Source organism: Sminthopsis crassicaudata, chromosome 6 (genome assembly GCF_048593235.1).
Source record: "Sminthopsis crassicaudata isolate SCR6 chromosome 6, ASM4859323v1, whole genome shotgun sequence".
NCBI lineage: Eukaryota > Metazoa > Chordata > Mammalia > Dasyuromorphia > Dasyuridae > Sminthopsis > Sminthopsis crassicaudata.
In genome coordinates this window covers 199,767,879-199,791,520 of record NC_133622.1, presented here as the reverse complement: position 1 = coordinate 199,791,520, position 23,642 = coordinate 199,767,879, and positions in this window count along the sequence as shown.

The following is a 23,642-nucleotide window of genomic DNA, read 5'->3' as shown; positions in this document are numbered from 1 at the left end:
GTATTTGAACAGGGCCTTTCTAGAGAAAGACTTTCTGGATGTTCCTTAATCCAAGGCATTTTAGAATTGAGAGATCTATTCAGTAGCACAATTTATCTCACACATGTCCGGTGTCAAGCTGGGTTGACAGAATGAAATTCATGAGCAGAAGGTGATCGTGAGGATCTGGAGACTGGAAACTATAATACAAGAAGATCTGGACGTATGTAGTCTGGAGGAGAGAAAACTTGGGAGTGGGACATGATAGCTGATCCAAATCTTAAGGAGAGTTATTCTGGGGAGGAGACTTCACATTTCATCAACTTGACTGCAAAGACAGAACTAGAGTGAGTAGAAATTCAAGAAAGGAAACTTTCAGCTCAGTGTAAGAAAAAGTATCCCAATAAAGAGAACAATTTCAGTATCAAACATGCTCTCTCAGAAGGTAGGAAGTTTCCCATTCTCAGAGATTTTCAAACAGAAATTGGATGGTCATGTTTGGGATGGGTTGGAAGAAAGATCTGTGGCTGGGTCGAAGTTGAACAAGTTGACCTCATGGAATCAGAAATTACACGCCAGAAGTGGCCTTGGAGGATGTCTAGCCCAAATCCCTCATTTTGTAGATAAGGAAACTGAGTGACTTCAGTGAAATAAAGTCATGAAAAGAAGAAAGAACAGATCTGACATTCCAGTTCAGGTTTTCTGAATCCCAATCCTGTGATATTGCCACAGGGTGAAAATCCTTCTGAGATGATGTCTTTTGGATCGGCCCTATGTCCAATGATATCCTGGAACATCTCCATAATTCATGTTTTAGCTCTAGTCTATGATTCTGTAAGTCAAGTAAATGAGTTTTAGAGCATGGATTTCCTGACATAAATTTTGGTGTTTTTCTGCTCTGATCCACCTCCTTGTCTTAAAGGAGTCACCCAAACATCATGGTTGCTCCCCTGTCCCATGACCCTAGGACCTATCCCACCCTCCATTCCTGGGTGTCTTTTGGCAGTTTCTTGACTGGGTTCCAGTTTTGAGACCCTCACTCCAGAGAAAGAACTAAGCATCTGGATCCCACCCTCCATTCTTGGGTCTCCTTTGGCAGTTTCTTGACTGGGTTCCAGTTTTGAGACCCTCACTCCAGAGAAAGAACTAAGCATCTGGAGAGGGTCAGGAATTGTGCCTAGTTGCCATTAGGAGCCAATGACTTCTGCAAGGCCATAAGTGGCGCATATTCCCGATTGCTACCAGGTGCCCGGCACCCCCATGACAGGAGCAGGGTGTCCCCTTCCAGAACTGGGATGAATGAGCCTATTCATGTCCTGTGCTTGAAATGTCTCGTTCCCCTTCCCTCCAGCCCCCCTTCCCCAAGCCCAAGCTGGGCTCTGAATTCTTATCCCTGTCTTGCTAGCCTTGCTGCTGGTGGGAGCATTTATGGGCCTTCCTATAAACTTCTGAGCTGGTAATTTTATCCTGCTTCTTTCGGCCAAGTATCCGCCTCTAGCAGCTGGTTGCAAAGCTGGTTAATCTCCCAGAGTGCTCGGCTTAAAACCCATGACTCACAGAGGACAGGCTGGGCAGGGGGTGAGGGGTGGGTAGGCTGCCTTCAAAACGTGGCGCCCCAAGACCAGCAATCAATCAGCTGTTCTTGGCACATCTCAGGTTTCCCAGAACGTCTTCCCAACCCGGTGTTTTAGCGCCTATCCTTCCCCCTGGGGGAGTTCTCGTCACCCCCAACCCCCATTCCAAGCCAGGCAAGGAGGGGGCTAAGTCCTAGACAGGGCAATGAACAATGGCGCCAGCCTAGCTTTTGGTCAAGCTCTCGGCTAAGTTCAGGCTGTTGATGGGGACGTTCAAAAGAGACGGAGTCGCTTGTGAGAGAGGAAGGGAGGAAGGAAAGAAAGAAAGAATCATTTATTAAGCACTTATTATGAGCCAGGTGCTTCACAATTATTATCTCATTTAATCCTTACAAGACCTTAGGAGGTAGGTGCTAATATTATCCCTGTTACAGCTGAGGAAACTGAGGTAGAATTTAAGTGACCTGCCCAGGCTCCCATAACTAGTAAGTATCTGCGGCTGAATTTGAACACGGTTTTTCTTGCCTCCAAGCCCAGTGCTCCCTAGCCATTGTGCTAACTAAGGAGGCCATGGGATGGCAGAGAGGTCACTGGATTAGGAGTTAGGAAAGCTGTTGGTAAATCCAATCTGTCCACTCACTGTATGCTTTTTACCATGTCTGACCTTCACTCCTCTGGGCTTCATTTTCATCAGCTGTGTGTGTGGTCTTGGAGCAAGTCAGTTCCTTCTATGAGCCTCTGTTTCCTCTCCTGAAAAATGGGGATAATGATGCTGACAGAGTTGCTTGAGAAAAAACCACTTTGAAATCTCCAAACTTCTATATAAATGTGAGCTACCATCAATCTGACAATCCAAAAGCATTTATTAAGTATGTATTATGTGCCAGGTCACACAGAATGTAGAATTTCAGAATTGGGAGACTTTAGAGATGATCTAGTCTGATCCATAACTGAGCAGAAATGTCTTTTATGTCACTGTATTAAGAACTGGGAATGTAAAAAACAAACAAACAATCCCCACCTTCCAATTCCCTACCCTCAAGTTCATATTTTTAAGCACATGAAGACAATTGCTTTTTGTTATTTTTTCATTAATAAGTATCTAATTTCTTTCCTTCTCACCCAAACCTCCCAGACCCAATTGAAAAAAAAATTAAAATCTTGCAACACATATATAGCAAAACAAAGTCCCTTCCCACATTAGCCATATCTATACATGTACATGTCATTCTGCATCTCAAGTTCATTGCCTGTGAGGAGATAAATGCCATCATCATCAAGTCATCTGGAATCATGGTTGGTCATTGCATTGCCTAGACTCAACTTTTCCCAAGTTGTTTTTCTTTACGATAGGGTTTTCATTATATTAACTGTTTTCCTGCTTTTGCTCACTTCATTCTGCATCAGTTCCTATAAGTTTTCCAAGTTTCTCCGAAATCATCTCTTCCTTTTTAGATGTCACAGTAACATTTCATTGTAATCCTATGTAATAATTTGCTCAGCACTTCTCCAGATTAGGGGCACCCTCTCAGGTTCTAGTTATCTGCCAGTACAAAAAGATCTGCTATAAATAATTTTGCACATTTGCACAGTGCCTTTTTCCTTTTTCTTTGATCTCTTTGCTTATAGGCTTAGTAAAAGTACTGTTGGGTTAAAGGACATGCACAGTTTGGTAACTCTTTGGATATAGTTCTAAACTAAGCTCCAGAATGGCTGGACAATTTCCTATCAAGGAACTCATGTCCAAAATGGGGGGTATGTAAATAACAAGATTACATGCAAGATATATATGGAGTTGACAGAATGTAATATGGGAGGAAAAGGCATTTATATAGGGAAATAGAAAATGGGATTTGAACTGAGTCTTGAAGGAAGCCATGGAAATCAAGAGTGGAAGATCAGTCTAGGCATGGGCAACAGCTATTATTACTAACTTCAAAATTAAGAGGTTGGACCAGGTGATCTTGTATATTCCTAGTTCTGATGTTTGAGTTTCTGATAATTTTGTAATTTTGTAATCATCATATCTGTTGAGCCATTCAATGGGTTATGATATCGTGTACAGGAAGACCTTTGAGCAGGACACTGGGAATGACCATCCAGGCTCCAGCCTAAGAATTCCAGCCTCCAGTCCCTGGAAGCCTACTAGCAGAACCATATCACACAGAATATAGAATTTCAGAATTGGGAGAGACTTTAGAGATCATTAAATCTGATCCATAACTGAGCAAAAATGTCTTTTATGTCATCTTCAAGAAGCTACTGTGAGGGGAAATTCACTACTTGACCAAAGCACTTTGTAAGAGAGATTAAAGACAAATACAGTAGAAGAATCATGATTACAATTTTCTTTCTTTCTTTCAAAATGAGACTAGAATCCAAACTAATTCATTCCAGAGTGGGAGCATTCCTAGAGAAAATATACTAGGCAAGATTCATGAGGGTTGGTTTTTATATCTTCAAATTGGAGGAATTAAGAATGTGATTAGAGAAATAACAGAATAATGAGGAGAAATATTCTAGACAAGTAAAAATCATCCAAAAGAAACTCACAAGTGAAGAAGCCATGGACATAAGAAATATAGCCAAAGTATGGGGCCATTTTGTTGTTGTTGTTGTTGTTGTTGTTGTTGTTATTCTACAACAGACTGAGTCTCTATCAGTTTGATGCATTTAGAGTTTCTGGTTCTATTCAGACCTAATATAATGTAATAGAATCAATGTAATGACATTTACTAAACATAATGAATGGAGGGAAATTGCTTTGGTTATAATTCAGACCTTATGGGAAAACATAAAATATACACTGGAGAGAAACCTTAAGTATGTAATAAATTTGGGAGGTCCTTCCCATGAAGATACACCTTATTTACGTCAGAGATTTCTCTTCACAGTAAAAAGTCATTAATGTAACAGTATAGGGAAGGTTTTTCTGAGAACAAATATAGACTCCATTTGGAAGAATGACTGTCTATTGCAAAAATTTTTAATAATTTAATAATTAATAATTTTAATATAGTCCCAGTAAAGATAGTTCTTTGTATATTTATGTGCAAGCAGCACACACACACACACTTCCTACAAAAGAAAAAAAAGCATCCATACACATATACTTTCTTTTTTTTTTTCCCTGAGGCTGGGGTTAAGTGACTTGCCCAGGGTCACACAGCTAGGAAGTGTTAATTGTCTGAGATCATATTTGAACTCAGGTCCTTCTGAATTCTGGGCTGGTGCTCTATCCACTGCCCCACCTTGCTGCCCCCCATACACATATACTTAAAAATTCAAATCCAGCATCTCTGATGCTAACTTGGAGACCTTTTAGAATTAGTTTTAGCTGTCCATTTTACAGATGGGTAAACTGAGTCCTAGGAAAGTTATGATTTGTACAAGTTCATACACAGAGACAGGATTTGAATCTAGGTGCTCTGACTCCAACCAACTTTTGTTTCAAGCCTCCTATTGAGGAGAACATAAACTTCCCAAGGTAAGCCATTTCACTTTTGGACAGCTATGCATTGTTAACCAGTTTGTCCTTCAAATTAAAATCTCTCTTCTTTGCCTCCATTTTTCCTAATCCTATTCTTTGGGACCAAGCAAAACAAATCTTGATTTTTCAGAATCCATTAAGTATTAGAGATGTCTATCATTTTTCCCCCCTACAGGAGTTTTTCATCTGGACTCTAATGCACCTAGTTTTTAAATTTTTTAAAAAAATTTTTTTATTTCAATAAATTTTATTTATTTTATATAATTTTATGTATTTTAGATACTATTATGTAATTTTATGTATTTTAGGAATTGAGAAAAGGTCTATAGGCTTTGCCAGACTGCCAAGTGAGTTCATGAAAACAAAAAAGATTTAAGAACCTTTGTCCTAAAGAAAGATTGAAGTTTATTCATCTATCTTAATACCCTTGAATGTCTTTTAAGTGGTTCTTCTTTGGACTGGGGACATAGTCATTCACATATGGGTGGGACTAGCAGGCAAAAAGAGCTCTAAATAATCTAAAGGGGCAATTAAAAACAAATTATTAGAATTGATTTCAGAAGTGTAAACAGGACTTTGAGAATTGTTCCCTGATAACCCATTTGTAGAAGGAAAGAGAGACAGGCTAAGTTTCCACTGTGGAATTTCAATCTTATCAGTTCAATGACAGCCTTAATAATCGACTATGTCTGTCATCTGAGTTAGGTGACCCACAGGGGATGGATATTTTTGGCCACAGTAGTACACAAATGTCTATTGAGGCACAGAGAGGCTGCCATTTTTATTATTGAACACACTGGTGAGTTGCTAAGTCCTTGAAATATGAAGGGAGAGATTGGGAGAAGGAAGAGAAAAGCAGCCTTCCTCCGTTTCCTTATTTGTAAAACATGGAAATTGTGTTTGTATGATCCTAGAACATGGAAAGATGGATCTGAAACTGGCTAAACATTCTTATTCAAATTGTCATGACATAGATCAGTGTCAGCTTGGAAGGGTGTCTCTAATGAAATGCCATAGGGATCTAACCCTGGCCCTGCTCCATCCAATTTTTTTCTTTTCTTCTTTCTTTTTCTTTTTCTTTTTTTCTTTTTTTCCCCCCAAGGAAATTAGGGTTAAGTGACTTGCCCAGGGTCACACAGCCAGGAAATGTTAAGTGTCTGAGACCAGATTTGAACTTGGGTCCTCCTGACTTCAGGGCTTGGTGCTCTATCCACTACAGCAACTAGCTGCCCCCATCCAATATTTTTCTTGGTGATTTTTAAAAATAAATGATATCAGATTTCTAGTAATTCATTCATTCATCTATTATTAACTAAGTACTTATTCTCTGAAGGGCTAGATAAAGAACATAATGAAGATTAAAATGCACATTGACCTTGGCTTCCTCATGTTCACAATGTAGAAGGAGAGGAGAGGGAGAAATGGAATGTAATAAGTGCAAGAAGAAATATACAAGATTCTTTAAAAGTTCAAAAGAAAGGATTTGGGGGAGTTTTTTTGATGGGGAAATGTCAGAAATCAAGAAAGGTTTTATGGTAGATTTTGTAGATAATATTTTGCTTCTCATTATTTTAAAAAATTGATTAGCTATCGTTTTTATTTCAAGAATTTGGATAAAAGCTTAAATCAGCAGCAAGTGAACATTCACAAGACTCTTTCCTAAGTGTCTAATAAGTGACACAGATACATACTAAACGCTACAGGAATTTTAAGTAGGGGTTCCTAAAATTTATTATTTCCTAGATTCCTAGGACAGTCTGGTGGAGCCTACTAGTCCCATCTTAGAGTTCGATTTTAAGTACACCAAATAAAATGTAAAGAAGTACAAAGGAAACCAATTATATTGAACTCTCATTATTAAAATATTAATATGAAAAATCAAATGAATAACTGAATTTTAAAAGTGAATGGATAAATGAAAAATAAATGAATGAATGGATAAACAATAAACAGACAGAGAAAGAAAGAAACAAATGAATAAATAAAATAAAACTAAGTTCACAGGGTCCTGATTCAGAACCCCTGATTAAAGAAAGAACTGTCATCCTAGAGTGGTCAAGGAAAACTTCATGAAGAAGGTAGAATTTGAGCTGGACCTTGGAGGATAGATTTGGATGAGCTAAGATGATCAGTACAGGGGAAGAGTCTAGGTGAGGGAAACGTCATGAACAAAACTGTTGGGGCAAGACAGCAAGGGACGTTTTTTTGGGAGATGGTGAAGAGCCAAACCTGACTGTAGCCAAGGAGAAATTAGACTGGGAAAGCAGAATGGCTCTAGATTGTGCAGGACCTTTAAGACAGGGTCAATACATTTGACTTTTTTCTTATTTTATTTGGTAATAGGGAACTACAGTAGATTGGAAGATCCTTGAGGATTGGGATAGCCTTGTTCTATTGGAGCATCAAAGCCTTGCTCTAAGTAAATATTTGTTGAGTTATATTGACTTGAATTGGATTAAATTGAATTAAAATTACACTGTGAGACTGGGGAAAGAATATTGAATTTGGAGTTAGGGGATATGGATTCAAATCCTACCTCTGACATCTGCCTACCTATATTATATGGAAACTCACAGCTTTTTGAGAATTTTAGTTTCTTTATCTTTAAAATGAAGGGATTGAACTAGAAGCCTAAAAGCTCTAAATCTATGATCCTTTCAAGTGAGAGACAGTAGGACCCATGTGGATGGCTAGGTGGCACCATAGTGCATAGAACACTGTTAGGACATTAAGGAGTCTCCTCTTCCTGAGTTCAAATCCTACCTCAGACACTTACTAACTGTATGATTCTGGGTAAGTCATTTAACCTGATATGGTTTAGTTTCTCATCTGAAAAATGAGCTGGAAAAAGAAAATAGCAAACTACTCCAGTAGTTTTGCCAAAAAAAACACCAAATGGGTCACAAAGAGTTGGACGTGATTGAACAACAATAAGAGTATTTGTTGTCAAAGGATTGGGTTCAAATCTTAAACTCTGTATGGGGAAGCAATCGTTTGGGAATCTACAGACCTGGATTCATTGCTGTTTTTTTAAATCATTTAAAAATTTTTAAAAAAAAAATCATTATTATAAGAATTATCTCTTTGGGAGGGAAAGAGTTAGAGGGAAAAGATACAAAGTGACATGGATGTCCTACCTGTGATGAGTTGGGCTTATTCTACTTTGCATCTGCTGCTCTGGCAGGTTTTTAACTTCACAGAAAATGATGCCCCATGGGGGACTCTCCTCCCATCTCTTTCCTGTCTCCTTCTGTGTGTTGTCTCCCCCCCATTAGATTGCAAGCTTTTTGAGGTCACAGATTGTTTTTCTTTTTGTTAATTATAACCCCCAAATTTCGTATGCTTACTTAATACATAATAAGTGTTTTAAAATATTGATTGGATTAGATTGGATCTTAGATTGGCAAATTTGATGACCTATTTCCTTAGCCACCCCCCCAAAAATGATGCTAGATAAGATCCTTTTCAGACTATAATTCCTATGAATTGAAGGGTTCGAGCAGAAGAGAAAGCTGACAAATCTACACAGAAGCACAAGAAACTTGCTATGAGCAAAGGTTGATGGAGAGAGCAGAGATGATGTAACTTAAAAAAAAATTCTTAAAAGACAAAGTCCTAAAAACACTTAAAAGGCTATTGCAGTGGCCATATGCTCAAAATTTTACAGCTGAAAGGGACCTTGAGGTCATTCAGTCCAACCCTTACATTCTATAGATGAGGCAGAAGTCTTAGAACTTACATAATTTTTTCCTGAGCTATACTGCTAACTCTCTGAGGTAGGATTTGAATTCAGGTCCTGCTGCTTCCAAGCCAGTGCTTTATCTACTATAGCACAATACCTCTTTGGGGAAAAAAAAAAAAAAGTCCAGATGGAAATATCTAGGAGTCAGTTGGAGATGAAGATTTTGAATAGTGTTGCACTTAAGAGTCAGGGAGAACTGCCCCAGACAGTGTGAGATACCCTGGGTACCTCAAATAATTCCTCTGAGCCTCAGTTTCCCCATCTGTAAGATGAAGGGTTTTAACTCTAATTCTGATGACCTCTTAGTTCACTTCCAACTCTTATCTCATGATACTATGATTTTTTGGAGCTCAGTTTTCCTTCTTGTAAAATGAAGAGTTGGAAGATATGTCCTCCAAGACCTCAGAGTCTTGGAGTGGGAATCTGTGGTGAGGATTTCACAGCAGGCAGATTTCACCAATTAGAGCAAAATGGCTTTGGTGTCCGGCTGCATGAACCCAAGCACCAAATCAATTACTGTGCCTCATTGCTGGGTTTCAGGAAAGGGGAGAAGTTCAGGAGCTGCTGGGCAGCAGAGTCTAGTTCCCATTACATAGGGCCAAAGCCATCCTTGGATAAAGGTTGTTTTCCGAACTACTCAGCATTCCCTCTTGGCGCCACGCTGTGGGATGGTGAGGGGTGGGGCGTCTGTTTGGCTAAGGGAAGCTTTCACCTGCCTGGACATACCCCTGACTGCCAACAAGATAGGGAGCCCTTCTGGAGGGCGGGGAGACAAGCTGGTGCTACCAGAAGAAGAGTTGGGGTAACCCAGGGTGGCTGTCTTTGGACGCCTCTGATGACTTACATTTACAGAGCATTTTAAGGACCGCCAAGCACTTCCCTCAAAGCAGTCCATCCACATGGTTGATGTTCGTACTATTATCTTAATTGGACAAACTGAGTTGGGTAAACTGAGGCTTTGAAAGGTTATGAATTTCTAGGGTCCCATAGCTAGTGTCGAAGCTGGAATATGAGACCAAGTCTCTTGATTCTGAGTTTAGGGATCTTTCTTTCTTTCTTTCTTCTCTTCTTTCTTTCTTTCTTTCTTTCTTTCTTTCTTTCTTTCTTTCTTTCTTTCTTTCTTTCTTTCTTTCTTTCTTTCTTTCTTTCTTTCTTTCTTTCTTTCTCTCTTTCTTTCTGCCTTTCTCTCTGCCTTTCTCTCTCTCTTTCTTTCTCTCTCTCTCTTTCTTTCTTTCTGCCTTTCTCTCTGCCTTTCTCTCTCTTTCTTTTTTTCTCTCTCTCTTTCTCTCTCTCTTTCTTTCTTTCTTTTTCTTTCTTTCTTTCTTTCTTTCTTTCTTTCTTTCTTTCTTTCTTTCTTTCTTTCTTTCTTTCTGCCTTTTTTCTCTGCCTTTCTCTCTGCCTTTCTCTCTGCCTTTCTCTCTCTTTCTTTCTCTCTCTTCCTTCCTTCCTTCCTTCCTTCCTTCCTTCCTTCCTTCCTGCCTTTCTTTCTTTCTTTCTTTCTTTCTTTCTTTCTTTCTTTCTTTCTTTCTTTCTTTCTTTCTTTCTTTCTTTCTTTCTTTCCTGCCTTTCTTTCTTCCTTTCTTTCTTCCTTTCTTTCTTTCTTTCTTTCTTTCTTTCTTTCTTTCTTTCTTTCTTTCTTTCTTTCTTTCTTTCTTTCTTTCTTTCTTTCTTTCTTTCTTTCTTTCTTTCTTTCTTTCTTTCTTTCTTTCTTTCTTTCTTTTCTTTCTTTCTTTCACTATACTACATGAGAAAAAATTGAAAAATAGCACCTCTGCATCCTATCCACAATTTTATTGTTAGAGCCCAGATGCAAACAGGATTCCTGCATTGAGGTCAAGACTTAGGTAGGTTGAATCCTGGCCCAGGAGTATCCTGGCATACTCCTGGGCTTTGAAATTATTGAATCAGTCACATCTTTATTGCCCCCAAGATTCAGACTCAGACTCTAGGTCTTATGGAGCATATCTCTCTCTCTCTCTCTCTCTCTCTCTCTCTCTCTCTCTCTCTTCTCTCTCTCTCTCTCTCTCTCTCTCTCTCTCTCTCTTCCTTCCTCCTTCTCTCTGTTTTATTCTCTCTCTCTCTGTGTCTCTGTCTCTTTCTGTCTCTGTCTCTGTCTCTCTCCCTCACTCTCTCTTTTTCTCTCTCCCCCTCTCTCTTTCTCTCTTCCTCCTTCCCTGTCTGTTTTGTTCTCTCATTGTCTCTCTCTGTCTCTCATTCGCTTTCTGTCTGTCTTTCTCCATGTCTCTGTCTCTCTGTGTGTATATCTCTTTCATTTCTCTCTTTTTTCTGTGTATCTTTCTAGTTATCTGTCAATTTATCTCTGTCTCTTTGTCTCTCTCTTCTCTATCTGTTAGCTTGTCTCTGTCTATCTCTTTCTCTCTCTCATTCTGTCTCTCCCATAGTCACAACTAAAGTTCCTTAGTATTTATTTACAAATCCTGGACCGATCCACTAAAAAGAGGTGGGATGTGATTGAGAAGGGATATGTATGGTACTTTCTTTCTTAGATACTTGGATCTCAGGGATAGCTGAACTGGTCTGCAGGGCCTAATCACTCACCCTGCTTTCCTGGGGAGGAACCTAAAGTCCCCCTCTTTGGGGAGTGTCAGATGCCTAACCATGAGGAAGTAAAAATACACTAGTGTAACTTTACTCTTCATGACCCCACTCAGGCATCCCAGCTCCCAGCAACTCTGCATTCTACCCCCATGTTCTCTCTAAAAATAACCTCTCAGAGCTCCCAACGTGTAATTGGCTGTGAGTGTGGGGAGGGATAGTGGACAAGGGAGTGGGGAATGGACATAGCATCTATTCTGATCATTTTGGAAAAGCTTAAATGCCCAGTTTGGAAATTACCCCCTCTCTGAGAAGAATTCAGTGGCTATTCTCTTGGGGTGGATCTCCTCAGTGGTTACCAGGCCATTCCAGCTTTCAGACAAATATCCTTCAATCTCAGTCTATTACAAAGCCCCAATCTGTCCAGATCTACCTCATAGTCTCCGATAGAAGGGCCTAGAGACCACGATTTCACCAGGAGGCTGAACTATTACATTAAGTAGACTTTTCTGAATTGACTAATTTGTATGATCCTCGGTTGATTTCCCGGTATGCACTACTGTATTATGGACAGAAGAAGCGTTTGATGGTGCAGTGGATAGAGCTTGGGGTTTGAAGTCAGGAATCAATAAAGAAGCATTAGCAATGTCACCTCGCTGGACAGGAGTTAAGTACCTGGGATGCAAGTACAATGAATGAAATAACCTCCATCTCAAAGAGTTTACATTTATAAGCACATATAGAATGCATACAAAGATATTAAATACAAGAAAATTAGGGAGTGAGTGAGGATGGGGAAATCAGGAAAGGTGCTCAGTAGAAGATGTTTGAGCCGCATCTTGAAGAAAGAGAAGAATTATGTGAAACAGAGGAGGATGGAGTTCATTCCAGGCATGAGAATAGCCAGGGTAGAAAAGTCCATTTTGGCTGGACTTCTAGAGTGTGACTGGAGGGGGCTAAGACTGCAAAGATAGATTTGGGAGAGAGAGAGAGAGAGAGAGAGAGAGAGAGAGAGAGAGAGAGAGAGAGAGAGAGAGAGAGAGAGAAAGGAAGAAATAAAGAAGAAAGAAAAAAGGAAAGAAAGAAGGAAGGAAGAAAGAAAGAAAGGACAGAGAGAGGGAGGGAGGAAAGAAAAAGAAGGAAGTAAGGATGATCAATTGATTGATCTATTGCTCTGGGAATTATCTGCATAATGATGACTCATTGAAATTGTGTGACATCATCAAGAGAAGAAATGGAAAGAAAACAGAGAAAAAGAAACCAAATACAGCATTAATATGAATTATAGGTCAGAAAAATGGCTGAGAAGTAAGGCAGGCAAAAAGAATCAGAAGAGAATAGTGTCATGAAAATCCAGAGGAGAAGAGAGAATCTAGGAGAGAGGTGAATCAGCAATGTCAAATGCAGAAAGAATTGGGTTCAAATCCTGCCTGTGACATTTAATAGCTATATGATCTTAAGCAAGCCATAAGTATCTTCATGTCTCCATTTCCCTATTTGTAAAAAATTAAGATTATAATCATTCCCACTTCATTGGAAGATGGATAATTGTAAGGTTCAAAGGAGATAATGTACAAAAACCAATTTGAAAACCTTAAAGCACTATATATATATATATATATATATATATATATATATATATATATATATATATATATATATATACATGTGTGTGTACATATGTATATGTGTGTGTGTGTCGTTTATTATTAGAGAAACAGCATAACTAAATTCCAAGAGGTTCATTATGAGACTGACTCTCACAAGACTGAGATGTAGCCTCTCTCAGAGACTGTTGATACACCCAACTAAAAGAAATCATTACCCTAAATATTGGAATATTTAAGTAAGATGACCTGAAAGACCTCTGGTTGGAAGTCTCAGTCTTGATTTAATGAAGCACTTTCTGAAAATCCAATTTTTTTTCATGATATTAAAGATAAAATAACTTGACAAATTTTATTTTAAGAAAATCCACCAGTCAGGTTGGTGATGGAGAATTTTTTTTTGTTGGCTGGTAGAGATTGTAGATTGCATCATAAAAGTATTTGTTTGGTTGTTTTTTCACAAAAGAAATATGCCTTTAATATTTTAGGCTGGTTTAATATGGCTGGTTTAGGGTTCGCATTAATCATCCACACTTCCATAAGTCCCAAGCATATTCTGAACCCCAGAAAATCCATTATGACTCTTTGTCAGAAGTTTATGGTAAATAATGGACCTGAAATGTTTCATTATTTTAAAAAAATTCAAAAAAGAAGAAAAAGGGGAGAGGAAAGGAAAATAGCACTAGACATGAAATTAGAATACTTGTTTATTATTTATGTGATCTTGGATAGGTCTCTTCAATGCTGGGGCAAAACTTCTCCATTTATATATAGTCGCAAAGTGTGACTCCTGCTCTCTGGGTATGATCTTTAGCATGGGGCTAGAATATAATCAACACACTGGAAAAGGTCAGAGAATAGAACCATCCCCACAAAAACTCCTTGAGATGCCCCTTCTCTGAGTATAAAATGAGGGAGTAGGTAGATGATCTTTGAGGTTCTTTCTAGTTCAAAATCAATTACCCTAAAAGAAAGGGAGGGATGGAAAAGTCTTTAACTCAAAAAAGTTATTCAACATCTGGAAAACTTCTGCAACTTTATCTCAAATGAATAAAAAACTAGCAATTTGTGGGGGTGTTGTGAACTGATCCAACCATTTTGGAGAGCAATATGGAACTATTCCCAAAGGGATATCTAACTGTCAACTATCAATCTTTAGATCCAGTAGTATCTCTACTGGGCCTCTATCCCAAAGAAATCTTAAAGGAGGGAAAGGGACCCACATGTGCAAAAATGTTTGTGAAAACTCAGAGGGTGCCTATCAGTTGGAGAATGGCTGATTAAGTATTGGTATATGAATGTTATGGAATATTATAGTTCTATAACAAATGATCATCAGGATGAGTGAAATGAGTAGAACCAAGAGAACATTATACACAGCAATAACAAGATTATGTGATGATCAACTGTGATAGACTTGGCTCTTTTCAACAATGAATTGATTCAGGGCAATTCTATTAGATTTCTGATGAAGAGAGCCATCTGCATCCAGAAAGGACTGTGGGGATTGAGTATGGATCAAAACATAGTGTTTTCACTTTAAAAAAAAAAACTATCAACCTGGCTTAGAAGAGACTTACTAACATGCAGCTAAAGGGATGTGATTTTGAGTTTTCCAGCCAGGGAAGTAAAAGGAGGTTAAATTTTTCTCAATTTCATTAATTCCATTTCTAAGATTGCTAGTTCTTTCCTCCTTCCTGGTACCTCTCAAGTCTAGCCATTGAAGTCAGTGACTGTTTACTACAGTTAAACTTTATCTCTGACTGTGTGACCCTGTTCAAATCAGTTGTCTTTTGTCTAATCAAATAACTCTTTAAGATGAAATATGGCAGAAGAGAAGCTGATTTGTGGTGGTAGAAGGACTCCCTTCATTGGTATAATGCTACCCATGAAGATTTGCTACATCACTAGGGTCTTAGGTCCAAAAAGGCAGGGGTTGGATTGTAAGATTCCTAAGGACTTCTTGGAGGTTCTGTGATCTGTATCCATGTTCCCAACTGATTGGGTGCTTAAGAGTCAATTTGGGATGGCTTTCTTCAGATATCCATATTGACATAGAATCTTTCAGTGTGTCACCTAGCAGTAAGAACAAGGCCCTGAAAACTTCTCAGAAAACAAAACAAAACAAAAAATAGGTAATGAACATTTTTTAGTGACTGGCACCATGAAAAGGAGATAGGGATATGGTAGAACTACTCAGAGGTGAATAGAAGGAGGGAAAATGAATTGGAACTCAGCTCATTTTTAAAAAGGAAATGGGGATGTTTAATGTGAAGAAAAAAGGCTTTCTTAATCCATATGGAAGATATGGATCTATATCTTCAAGAGTATCAAGGTTCATTTAGAAGAAGAAACAGATTTATTCTATTGGTTCTAGGGAAGAGTGAGGATGAGTTCAGTGAAGTAGATTCCAGCTTAAGATGGGGAAAACGTCCCATCAATAACCAGCATTCAACATTGTAAATAATCCCTATTACACAGGAATCTGACCTCATCATTCGACTGAAACTGCTCTCTCAAAATTTACCAATGATCTCCTAAATTCTAAATAAAATGACTTTTTATCAATCCTTATGTCGGTGGTCTTTTGCCTTGTCATTATGCACTGTCACTTCCTGGGTAGTCTCTTTTCTCTTTAACTTGTTGTGACTTTGCTCCCTCCTGATTTTTCTGCCTGTATGACCACTCCTAAGTCTCCTTTTGCTGAATTTTTATCCATATCATACTCATTAGCCATTGGTGTCCCCTAAGGCTCTCTCCCAAGAACTCTTCTCTTTTTCTTCTATGCTGTCTTGGTGATTTCATCAGCTCCTCTGGCTTTAATTATCCTCTATGCAGATGGTTCTCAGATCTATATTTTCCGTTCTAATTTCTTTCCTGAGCTCCAGTTCTGAATCACTAATTGCCTTTTGGACATTTTGAATTGGATGCCCTTAGATGTCTAAAGCTCAATATATTCAAAAGAAAAATCCTGGGAGTCCCATAACATTTGTCATCCAGTTCCATTGAATTCCATTTCCTTTTTAATACTATTTCATTTTTTCTTGTTACATGTGAAGACAAATTTTAGCATTCATTTAAAAATAATTTGAATTCTGAATTTTTTCCCTTCTAAGCTCCCTCATCTTCCCCCTTCCAAATACTATAAACAATTGGATATAGGTTATATATATATGCAATCATATAAAAGATATTTCCATATTAATTATGTAGAAGAAACAAGCCAAAAGAAAAAGATCATTAAAAAAGAAAAGAAAATGAAAATAGTATGATTCAATATACATTCATTTTCCAGTAGTCATTTCTCTGGATGTGGATAGCATTTTTCATCATGAGTCATTTGGGAAAAAAATCATGAGTCATTTGGAATTGTTTTAAATTATTTTATCGCTAAGAATAGCTAAGTCAGTCATAGTTGATCATCACACAATGTTGCTGTTACTGTGTGCAGCGTTCTCCTTGTTCTGTTTACTTCATTTTGTATTAATTCATGGAAATCTTTTCAGGATTTTCTGAAATTATTCTGTTCATCATTATTTACAGTACAATAGTATTTCATTACATTCATATAACACAACTTTGAACTCCATTTCTTGTCTAAGATCATTTGATTAGGGATAAATTCTCATTTCTCCATTTCTTCTTTAATTTGGATTTTAATTCCTTTTGCTTTTTTAACTTTTAAAATTCAAAACAATTTCCTAGCTGTGTGACCCTGGCCAAGTCACTTAACCCCAATTGCCTCAGGAAAAAAAATTCAATACAAGCCATTCCCCAATTAATAAATGGTCAAAAGAGATGAAGAGACAATTTTCAGATAAAGAATTTAGTAATCTAAAAAATGCTCTAAATCACTATTAATCAGAGAAATGCAAATTAAGACAACTCTGAAGTACCATTTCATACTTCTCAGATTGGCTAAGACAAGGGGAAAAGATAATGATAAATGTTGTAAAGGACGTAGGAAAACTTGAACACTAATACTTTGTTGGTAGAATTGTGAACCGATTCTGGAGAACAATTTGGAACTATGCCTAAAGGATTATAAAATTTTGCAAAACCTTTAATCCAGCAGTGTCTCTACTAGGCCTATATCCCAAAGATATCATAAAAAAGAGGAAAGAACTCACATGTGCAAAGATGTTTGTAGCAATCCTTTTTGTAGTGGCAAAGAACTGGAAGCTGAGTGGATGCCTACCAGTTGAGGAATTGCTGGATAAGTTATGGTATATGAATGTAAATAGAATATTATTGTTCTATGAGAAATGATGAGTAGGCTGATTTCAAAAAAGCCTGGAAAGACTTATATGAACTGATGCTGAATGAAGTCAGAAAAATCAGGAGAACATTGTACATAGCAACAATAAGATTATATGATGATTGACTGTGATGGACTTGGCTATTTTCAGCAATGAAGTAATTCAAGGAAGTTCCAAAAGACTTGTGACTTGTGATGGAAAGAATCATGCCCATCCAAAGAGATGAGTATGGAGACTGAATGTGAATCACATCATTTTCACCTTTGTCACTGTTGTTGGTAGTTTGCTTAGTTTTTTTCCATCCTCATTTTTTTCCTTTTGATTTAATTTTTCTTGTGCAGCATGTCAAATGTGGAAATATATTTAGAAGAATTGTACATGTTTAATCTATATTGGATTACTTGCTATCTTGGGTAAGAAGGATAAGAAGAAAGAACAATTTGGAACACAAAGTTTTGCAAGGATGGATGTTGAAAATTATCTTTGCATATATTTTGAAAATGATAAAAAGCTATTATTATTTTTGAAAACTTTAAAAATACAATTTAATTTTGTTTTCAGTTTCAAGTCTTCTCCCATTCCCAGATCCCATTGAGAAAGTAAGAAAAACAAAACCCATTATAAATGTGTATAGTCAAATACAACCTCTCCATTAGTCATATTCCAAAAATAATATGCCTCAAATTTCTTTGAGTCCTGCAGCTCTTTCTCTAGAGAGGGACAGTATATCTCATCATAAATCCTCTGAAACTGTGACTGGTCATCGGATTTATCAGACTTAGGAAGTTTTTCAAAGTTGTTTCATTTGACAATATTATTATTATATAAATTATTCTCCTGGTTCTGCTCATTTCACTTTGTATCAGTTCATACACGTGAAACCATCTCCTTCATCATTTCTTATAGCACAATCATATTCCATCATATTCATACCATAACTTGTTCAGTCATTCTCCAACTGATAGGCAGTTCCCTCAGTTTCTAATTTTTGCCTCCATAAAAAGAACTATTTAAATATTTTATGTGCATTTCCTTTTCCTCTTTCCTTGATATCTTTAGGGTATGAACCCAAGAACAGTTCAAGAAATTGCTTCCCTAAAGGATGGACTAGTTCACAGTTCATTAATGTCCTCTTTTCCCACCAGTCCTCCAGAATTTGTCATTTTTCTTTTTTATCAGCTTTGAAAATTTGAGGGATGTGAGATAATAACTTGGAGTTGTTTTAATTTGCTGCTTTCTAATTATTAGACCACTTTTTTCCAATATGACTATTGATAGATTGAAATTTCAATCCCTTAATAATCATTATTGTGCTTTCCAAGTCTAAATAGCTTTATTCTTGAGAGAAAAAGTAGAAGTGAAATGAGAATTGAGTAGTTTACCCTTATCTGTCATTTATTTACTTATTTTACTTTCCTTATTTTTCAACCACCCCAGTATTTCAAACTGTTCTTCTTCATATCCTTTCTCCTATTACTATCTAATTCTGCTTCACAATTATGTTACACAGAAAGGTCATTAAGTTAGATCCTATTTCCTTCTAGGAAAATGCCAAAGGGGAGGGTTGAAATAAGGAATAAGAAGGACTACTGATTCTGATCCTGGATGAATACAAGTGACCGAAGTCCTGACTTGAAGACTGGGACTATAACAGTGCTATCTTCTTTAGAGTTTGGGAGTCATAGAGGGGATTGTACCAGTGGGCTTGTCTTCCAAGTATCTTAAGTTGAGTTGAGGAAATTGGGACCTAAGAAATCATGGCAGGGTTGAAGTTCTGGGCTAAGGATTTTTAGGTGGGTACTGGTTACCTCTTTGAATTAAGTATTGAATTAAGATTAGAAAAGAAAGAATAAAAATTGTTCATAATGGATTGAAATCCTAAACTATTAATATCAATAATCATATGAGAAGTCCTTTGTAAACTTTAGAATACTATTTAAATATGGAGAAGATCACAATGTAGCTGAATAAGGAAGATCTGTGAGCTTGAGACTACCCAAGTCAGCCTGAAGAAAATATTTTCTAGTCACTTCTGAGTGCATCTTTTATAATAAAAACCAGTCTTTATATAGTCCTTTAAAATTCATACACTCTTTACATATGGTATCTAATTTGTCCCCCAAATAACTTCCATATAAACACAATACTCTCTCCATTTTACACATGGGAAAACTAAGGTTCAGTTTGAACTAAAGTTCAAACTTCAGTGATTTGTCAAGGTCATACCAGTTAATTTTAGGCAAGATTTCAACTCAGGTATTTTGGACCACAAGTCCAAACTTCCATTTACTGTACTATATTGCCTCCTGAGCTTTTTTTTCATTAATGTAGCTTTTTCCCTTGTGAATAGATGCTAGGAAAAACACTGGTGGTTTAGAATGATCTGAGAGGCATAGTGGAGAGAAAGTTGATGTTGGAATGAGACAGAGCAGCTGGTTGGGTAGCCTGGGGTTAAGTGACTCGATCTCTCAATCTGGTTGATTTCAACTAAGCAAACCACCTGAGAACTCCTTATACCAATAAAATCACAAGGCAGTTTAGAAAAGTGGTATGGAGAATATCTTATTCCATAGAACATAGGGGGGAAAGGGATGCTAGTGTGGAAATCAGGTCACTTAAGGTGAATGGCGGTGACAGGTTATTAGGGATTAGGTATAGCAGATCTCTGAGCCAAGGAAACTGAGCAACTTGGAGTCTATCAATGGTTCATTTCTTGACTTGAAGTTTAGAGATTATAATATTATAATCTTTAAATTTTAGGCAACAGTATTAAGGAATTCCAATACTCAAAGGGTCAATATTCTCTTGAGATAGATTTGTGAACAAAAATGCAGGAAGGAACTTCAGAAGTTTTTTGGTCTAAATCAAGTTCTGCACTTAGATGATCTTTTTTTTTTTTAACCTAAGCATAGGGCTTTACATTAATCTCAATTGAATTATATCTTATTATATCCAGTCCACCATTCTATCTTGTTGTCTTTAGAGGGTCCTTATTCTATACCTTAAAATATGAAGAGTTCCTCCCAGCTTGATATCAATGGCAAATTTAATGTTAAATTGTCGGAGGCACACCAGCAATCTGGTTCAAATTTAATGTTGGGACAAAATGAAAGTCATTAAACAGTTACCGAAAGGAAATTAATTTTGCTCTGATATGTAACATAAAGACACTCAGCTTTTGAGAAGCAGCTTTGCTAGTCTTCATAGGAAACATATCTGGTCACCAGGGCAGGATATGATAAATATCATGATAAAGGGGATGGTATTTAGCGTGATCTTCAGAGATCCATAAAATCCAAGGCACCTAGGCTGCAACTTTGGATGACTGGGAAGCTGCATCAAGGAAACCCTGACCAATTAGGTCTGGGTGTGGGAAGAAGGGAAGCTTTGCTCTTAGATAACGGCCTCCCATGTTGTGCATTGGAGGAAAGAATGCTTCAAAGAAACACTGGAGCGATCACAGATACAAATAAAAAATGCTGAACAGAGATAGCCCAAGGAGAAGTTCTTGGGGGTATTTTATTTAAAGACACTTCCCACTCCCAGCTCTCTTAAGAACAAAATTTTCAAGCAGTTCTGAATTTATCTCTCTGTACAAGAGATCATTCCATATTCATATTTCCAAGTTGTCCAATTATAGGAAATCCTAGTAAACACTTTGCTGAAATCTAGGTATTCTGTGGCTTTGTCACATACCTAATCTATTTGCCAAAACGATTGATCTAACATGACTTATCTTAACGAACCCATATTGGCTCCTAATGCTCACCACTTTCCTTTCTAAGTGCTCACAATATCTTTAGAAAGGCGTTCTAGAATTTTGGTAAGATAACAACTCTCCTTTCCCTGGGAGAAAATGAGGCTCTCATTAAACCTCTCATGGAAGGAACACATGGAGTCAAATGATATTGAATGAAGCCTTGGCTCTTGCACTAATTAATGGCATGATATCAAACAAATCCCTTAACTTCTAATATTTACCCATCTGCAAAATGCTGTGTTTGGACTGGATATTCTCTCCTACTCTCAAAACTTTATGGTCTTGTATGACTACAAATTTGCCATGAGATTTTATTTTTGAATAAGTTTCTTCAGACCTTCCCAAAATGCTAGAACACATTACCAAACCGGAGAAGGAATGAAATAACACAGACGATCCTTGTAGAAACCAAAAGGAGCAGATACTGTCAGATATCATGGGTGGGCCCTGAATTTAACTTAGAGGGCTCCTTCTTTTGCCAGCCAAAGTCCCAAAGGGGCTACATAGTTTTGTTCTCTGCCATGAAGAAGGAATATTTTTTTACAAAGACAAATTTGTTCTGGAAAGTAATCTCGGAAAGTAATTTATAACTCCAAACCTTGTCCAAGGGACAAATGGATAAAGTCTGTAAGGGATTTTCCAAAAGGCACAGGTGTATTTTTCATAAGGATGATTCTTGAGTTCAGAGAGCTTCATATTGGGTTTGGAGTATTTCTTTAGGGTCAGTAGCAGGAGGTAGGAGATATGCGTGGTTCTGTGATAATAAAGATTAGTGTTTTGCTGTGTACTAGGAATATTAGGATGGAGTGCTAGAGCACTGTCATTTAAGAATTATTCTTATGATCATAAAATAACAAAGTTGGGAAGGGCCCTCTACACTATCGGTTCAAGGCCCTCATTTTTCAGGTGAATAAGCCCAGTGAAAAAATGTTCTGTCTGATATTAAACAGGAATCCTGACTTTCTAAGCCTCCTTTTGAGGAAGTTAAGTGTTATTGTGAATAGGTCAAGAAGATTAGAATTGAAATCTTGTTTCAGTTACTTGTTTGGCAGTATGACCCTGAGTGAGTCACTTAACCTGTCAGCCTCAGTATTTTTACCTAAAAAATGGGAATGATTGTAACACCTATCTGCCAGAGTCGTTATGAGGATCAAAAGAGACAGCATATGTAAAGTCCTTTGCAAACCTTAAAGAGCTATAAAAATGTGAACTTTTATTTTAACCCAATGCTATCTTTGTAATTCAGTAACACATTGATGTATGTCTTCTCTGACTGACAGAACTCAAAAAGAAAGAGGGGCTTGATGTTATGGGAAAGTATTTTGTCCTTGTTTTTGCTTTGGGACATGGGGCAAGAAGCAGACAACGAGACAAAGGACTGTGTCTGGTCAGTTTTGGAGAAAGCAAAGCTAAGGTGGGATGGGGCCTTTGGTCATCACATGGAGTTGGGGTAGGAGATCCAGTGACTATTCTCTCCTGAGCACTTCCCACAGGGAGTGAGTTGGGTGAGTTATGGGGGGACTCACCACAGCAGAGTCCTTCAGGCTATACCCTCCTTCCGTATCTTTCCCCCTATCCTTCCTTCTCCCCTACCTTTGTCCCACCTCTGCTTCTGAATGCCAGCCACCATCCCAAACCCCAAAAAAGTGATTCCTCCCCTCCTTTTCTTTGCTCTCCCGTTTCCTCAGCTCATCTCCTTCAGACCTGAGGGTAATACTTTTTTCTCCGAGCTTTCCCGGTTTCCTAAATTAAGCTAGCTTAGATTTCAGTATTGATTGTGATTTTTCAACTGATTAGAAAAGCAAACTTAACTGGAATAAAGGTGGCCCCATGCCTCAGTTTCTATTTTTGTAAAATAGGAATATAACTGCTTTATAAGAGACTATATGAATTTGAATAAGTCTATTCCCCTTTCTGGATTTCACTTTACCCACCTACAACATGGGGTTACCAACACCTGTCCCACAGTCTCCTGCCGCTCCCTGGAAAGTGAGCATTCAGAGGAGCTAAAAGTCTCTCCCCAGTGAGAAGCAGTGGGATTGTTGGGCTGGGCAGTGGAACACTTGGGCTTCCCTCTGGGATGCTGAGTAGCCTCCTCCCCCTCTGAGGGAGGCCCAGCAGCCTGCACCAGCCCCTATACATCTGTCATCAGGTTGGCCTGCTTGCCCTGAGCTCGGCTTTGTTGGGGGCTCTGGGACCTGGCGAGCTGCCTGCCAAACCCTGGTGGGGAGGCCCGTTGGCGCCTCTGCTGCAGCAAACAATACTTAGAGTCCTACATCATCCTGCAGAGTCTAGGAACCAGTGGAGAGCTGGACACAAGGGGCCGCTGAGCCACTCACACCAGGGCTGGGGGCAGCTTCTTTCCTAGCTCCTCCCTGGCTCTTGTGTTCCAAGGGATGTTACAAAGGATAGATTGGGGAGAGGAATAACAGGAAGGAAACCTAGCCTCTATCCCAGAAGAGGAGGGACCATTGCTCCCCCTCTATCGGCAGTGGCGAAATGTGGAGAACTTATAACATTTGTCACAGATACACTGGTATTTAATATATATTTGATAAATGCTTGTAGCATTTGAAATTGTGTGACTGGATTAATCAGATTATTCTTCTCTGGAAGTAGCTATGTCACATCACTCTGCTCACAGTCCTTCAGTGGGACCCTACTGACTCTTTATT